Below are 6,163 nucleotides of genomic sequence, written 5' to 3'. Positions count from 1 at the left end.
TGTATCCAGGTAAAGTGCATGATGGGAATGAGGGGTAGACAGTAGAAAGTTACTCAAACAAAAGCAGAATAGAAAGTCCACAAACATTTGGACATAAAGTGTATAATAGCACTTGTTTTCCATAATTCTAGGTTATTGATTGTTATCACGTGCCATTAAGAAAACAGAAGACACATTTCCGATACTCTAATGTTATGATGTGCTGTTTTCCAGGACCTGGTCTTGATCCTGTTCCAAGGCCTGAAGACGGCCGCGTACGTGACGGCCATGATTTTCTTCATCTTGCTCGTCTTTGCCGTCGCCGGAGTGCAGCATTTCGGGACCGCGGACCCCGAGAACTGGGGGGATATGGGTGTTGCGTTGCTCTCCACCTTGAGCGTGGTCACAGTGAGTCAAACACAGCTGCATTTACAGATACTGAACATCCAGAAAATACACACGTCTACATACGCTCACGGAGCACTTTATTAGAAGCCAACTTGGACACAGTTCAATTAGGGGATGAACTTTATTTCCACCATTATTACCATTAACGTTATTGCTCTGTTGTAGATTTCAGGCTGGCTGGAACACCAGGACAGACTTCATAGTCTAGGGATTGCCTACAGCGAGCTGTTTTTCATCATCCTGATCCTGATAGGCAACTTCATGTTCCTTAACATGTTCACGGGATTGGTCATGGTAAGTCTCTCTTTTGTGGAGTTCTTTGACTTGTCTTTTACAGTCATTTGTTGTCTAGAACGTCTAAGGTCCAGATACCCAGATTAAGCCAAAGCATAGACAGAAGAGCCTTTTTAACAGTGAAGCATCAGTGATGATGCAGTTTAGTTCAAGACGATTCACTGTCATCTTAGAATATTCTGAGTGAAAACATGCTCTTTAATGCTTGAGGCTTCGAACACATCGTTGGAGAAGAAGAGTCTTTCAAAGTTTTTATTTGTTCCGAAACGAATCGTATGTTCTGAGAAAAGTAGCTTTAGTCTTTATCATCATTCATGAACTGTTTATTCTCTCTAATTTCAAACAGCAAACATCTAAGCAAATAAAGATGCAGAAGATGGAAGAGGAAGATCTGCAGAAAAAGAGGATGCAGAGAAAGCGAAAGGAGCAGCTGCTTCAGAGTCCGGTAAGTCATTCAGCATTGAGCTGAAATTTTTTAAAAAATCCTTTCCACAAGTGTTTCTTTTCTACAATGATGTGTCTAAACTGTAGCGCTGTTTCCATCTCCTACAGGCAGAGTATTTTCACCAGCTCAGACTGAAATATCAACAGTCTGACAGCGCTGACTTCCTCGAACCGAAAGAGGTCTGCACGAGCTTGACGTGGATCAACCTGTATCTGACCACGTTAGAGAAGCAGGAGGAAGACATGAGAAAGTAGGCAATTGGAGAGCACACACACACACACACACACACACACACACACACACACACATTCATTCAGGTTTAATAGATGTTTTGGTTTTTTAAAGTGAGGATTTGTTTGAATCTTTGATATTTTAGGAGGTAAAACTGTCTCTATTCTATTATAGTGATCTGATAAAACAGTGGAAATGAACTCTGAACAATACAACACCAGATAAACTGCACTAGATGTGTAAATTACCCCACAACCCTGCACCCACTCTGCTCCACATCCATGTTTATACACTCCACCCCCTCACTCTGATAGGTTGTAGGCATGTGTATAACCCCGCCCACCTCAATGCATCCATTTATTAATCATCTTTACAGTGTGATAAAAAAAAAACTACATCACCTCCAGCCCATGTAGATGTGTGACTTTATGGTGCTAACATTATCATAATAACGTGTGTGTGTGTAGGCTGAAGCAGATCTCTGACGATGCTCTTCGTATCCAGCGTGAACTCCTGGAGCTGGACTTGGAAGAGCAGCGAGGAAGAGCAGCGAGGAATGTCCCTGCTGGATCAAAGCCAGGACTCCAGAAAGGCAAAGCTAAAAGCGCTTGGCGTCTGGTAATGGCTGCAAAAAAGTTTGCTAAACAACACCGTAGCAAACGCCACTGAAGCAGCAGCAGCATCTTCTTAACAAATCCCGTAGAACAGCATAGAACCGTGTGACACAGCTCAAGTTCCACCAACATTGTCACCAAGCAGCTTTAAAGAGCATAGCAACCACGTACAACTGCATAGCAATGATGTGAAACAGCAGAGCAATACCCTAGCGAGCGCATTCCATCCACTTCTGAGACCAAAGCAACTGCTTGGCAACAGCATTGCAACTGCCTCTTGGTGAGTGTAATGTGGCCTCACTAGCGGGTAAGGAGCTATGAGCTGGTGCGGAAGGTTGAGAGATAGCAGCTATATATAGTATATAGTTCTGTTCGCCTTCGCTCGCAGTTTAGGCTCAAGGCTCTGGACATTGAGGGTCTGTCTTGGCTGACACGCCTCTTCAATGTAGCATGAATCCTGGGAGCAGTGTCTCTGGATTGGCGAACCGGGGTGGTGGTTCCCAGCCTCTCTGAGAAAGTCTTTTCCAGGGTACCTTCAGGATTTGATCCTGCCCGTGGAACAGCAGACCAGCTCTTCGCTCTCCGTCAGGTAGTTGAAGGAACATGAGGATTTGCCGCCCCGGTCTTCATGTGTTTTCTACACTTGGAGAAGGCTTATGATCGTGTTCCCCGAAACATCCTGCGGGAGGAGCTCTAGGAGCACGGGCTTGGCGGGTTTGCTAACGCGAGCCGCTCGTTCCTCGTACTCCCGGTGTCGGAGCTGTGTCTGCCTGGCTTCCACGTGCGGAGGCCTTCGGCGTGCGCTTTAACTGTTTACCGGGCATCAGCGACTTTGGATGAGACCCTGAGGATGACCCAGGGCCCGCTGGATGGATTGTATTTCCTGGCTGGCCTGGAAGCATCTAGGGGTCCTGTAGAGGAGCTGGTAAAAGTGCCTGGGGACAGGGATGCCTGGGTGGCTTTGCTTGCCCTATTGCCTCTGCGGTCCTAAATTGGACTAAGCGTGTCAGAAGATGAGAATAAGGAATCACAGATCTAATTCATGTGATTCATTCAATACTTCTGGGCAGTATTAGGCTCTCGTCTATGTGTCCCTTAGTTATTTCTTTCATTGCATGCTTTTGTTGCGTGGTTTTGCTCTCCCGTGTCAACCAAAGGAGGATGGTTCCCCCTGTGAGTCTTGGTTCCTCTCAAGGTTTCTTCCTCTCCATCTGAGGGAGTTTTTCCTTGCCACTGTCGCCGTTGGCTTGCTCGCTTGGGGCTTGGACCCGGATGTCTGCTGATTTGTGACGATGCTTGTGCAGCTCTTAATGGCCTAACGACCGCATGGCAACCACCAAGAAACACCCTCGCAACCACATAGAAACACCAAAGCAGTTACAGAACCACCACCTAGGAATTGTTTCAGGAATTCCAGGAATTCTTTAGGAATCACTCAGTCACTATATTTATTAAAATTCAGTTATTGGACCATGAGGAACTGAAGGAAAATCGAGTGCCTTTTAGTCTTATTAATAGAACTCAAAATCATTATTAAAGACATTCTTACCATGTCAGTACCATGCTTACGGATTATAGGGAGTAAAGGGTCAATCCCGGGTCTGTTATTATTGAATCTTCTTATGCTGCCGCTGGGTTAAAATAGTCCGGAAGCATGGTATCGACTTTAATCGCTATGCTAACGACACCTGTACTTCCAACAAGACCATTTGTCTCCAGAACAGAACAGGCTGTCTTAAAGACATAAAGAACTGGATGCCCCACAACGTACGGTTTGCTTAATCCAGGTAAAACCGAGGTATTACTTATTGATTCAAAGATGGGTAAATCTAGTTATATTGCTCTAAATTTAGATGGATTCTCAGTCATAACCAGCACTACTGTAAGACACTTTAAATTCTGTCTATCTAATCTACTTCTTTTACAGGAGGTACATCAGTATATTTAAACTCCAAAACACTTCTTCATTTTCTCCTTTCTTTTCTCTCCCCATGTGCCGAGCTGCTCCCTGCTAGCCGCTGACGCCAGACCATTTGTGGTTGGATGCTCCTGCCTACCCATGGGATCCTGTCCTGCTGTATAACCCCACAAATCGTGTTGCCGCTCTCCTCCTGACCCCTTGTGTTTTTCCCTCCTTTCTGTTTTCTCTCTCTCTCTTTTCCATGTAACGAGATGCTCAGTTCCAACTGTTCCATCCCGGGACCGCCAGACCTGGCTCTCCACCACCCTGCTGCCTGATGTGCCGCTCTGGGGCCCAGCATTGATCCCTCCTCACCTCACTGCATGACTATGAAATAAATTTGAATTGAACTGAAAGGAGAATTGAGTTGTGTAAGGTCTTGGCTTTGGGTTTGTTCTTCAGCTGGGTTCATGTACACTGATATCAGTAAACACCGATTGTGGTGTTAGCTCAATAATGCTGGGAGAGTCTGCAATAGGCAGACACATGTTTGTGGTAAATATGGACACATTTCATCAATGCTCAAGCTATTACTTTACTGTAAATCTGTAGTGATGAAGTAGATCTAATATGGTTATCCTGAGAGTCTCGAAAAAGTTCAAATAATGAAAGTAAAAATGTAAACACTTGGGTTCTTTGACTCACAAACTGAAAACAGGCCGATATTAAATAGTCATTTTATTCTTTAAACATCTGGTTTATGATCTCGCCAAACAGTTTATTAGGAACACCTCATGCAGTTCTCTTTATCAGCAGTGCAGGGTATAAAATCATGTAAAGACAGGCCAGCGGCTTCAGGTAACGTTCGTATCAACCTTCCCAATGAGGAGGAGTGATAAAAGTAATCTTTGTGATTTTCAGCATAGTGTGGTTGTGTTGGGGCTAAATGGGCTGGTTTTTGAGTTATTCTAGAACTGAGGAGATTTTCATGTGCGACAGTCTCTAGAGCTCACTCAGATTGGTGCGATAAAGAAAAGCCATCCAGTGAGTCGCAGTTCTACAGATGGATACACACCTTGTTGAGGAGCTGAAGACTACAGTACAACTTTGTACAAGTGTGTTGAGCAGAAAAGCCTCTGAAACCGCACAACACGCTGAACTGTGAGGCAGATGCACTACAACAGCAGACGAGCGTGTCGGCTTCCACTTCTGACGGACACAAAAAGCAGGCTTAGACCAGACTATCTACCAGACTATGGAGTTTGACATGTTTCAAATGTGGACGATTAAAAAACAAGTGAAGTACATCATCCTGAAGGACACACACCAAACATCCCTGCAATGTGCTGCATCATCATGCTTGTGTATTGATTTAGCTGTTTGTGCTCGGTCAGTCCGTTAAAATAATAATAATAAATAAATAAATAGACATAGATGACTCGATGCAAGAACGTTTATTCAAACAAGGCTACACTCAGGAAGAGGCAGCAAAGGTACAGGGCCAAAGGATAAACCCAACAACAGGGACAAAGTAACGTTGGCAAAGCAAAGACACACACCTGAGGCCGGAGGGAATCCTGGAGCTAGGCTAGCGTACCGGGACTGAGAGGGAGGCGCAACGATAACCAAGACCTACAGGCAGCGCCTGGGGAAACTGGGGGAGAGCAAAGCTGCGCTCGTCAGGCGCTAGGGAACTTACGTGACGCGAGACCGAGAGCTGAGAGATCAGCTGCAGAACCCAAAAGGCAAAGGCAAGACAGAGCTGGTAACGAGGCTCGCCCACGAACGGTACTACTGACGTGAACCTGCATAGAGAGGAAGCCTCTCTGAAGACCTCGTGGACTCTTGAACTCTGCCGCACTCGGTTAGCTCGGTTTAGTTTCTGCAACCAGCACCACGAATACATCCACCTCTCGCCAAAGAGCGCCTAGCGCTCGCCCCTTATATACACCTCAGCCTCAGGTGAACCGTGTTACCAGAACAATGAGCATCAATCAAGCGCACCTGACATTAGCCAAAGTACGCGGAGTTAGACACGAACGTAAATACCAGAATAAGAGTCCTCATGAGAGTCTGCGGGCGCGGCGACGCGGACATGACAGCTGGGCGTTCAGGAACAGTATGTTGGCCTCAATTTCATCTGAGTGACAAACAAGACAAACAATTCGGCTCAAACAGAAAAAAGCATTTATTCATCCACTATAGTAAAGACAGTCAGCAGGAAAATAGATCTAAATAAAGCTACATCTTTGCTCAAACTTCGCTAGGGAGTATAGGTATGCGTCTGCAACT

Source organism: Salminus brasiliensis, chromosome 3 (genome assembly GCF_030463535.1).
Source record: "Salminus brasiliensis chromosome 3, fSalBra1.hap2, whole genome shotgun sequence".
Lineage (NCBI taxonomy): Eukaryota > Metazoa > Chordata > Actinopteri > Characiformes > Bryconidae > Salminus > Salminus brasiliensis.
Note: the sequence above shows the minus strand (reverse complement) of the source record.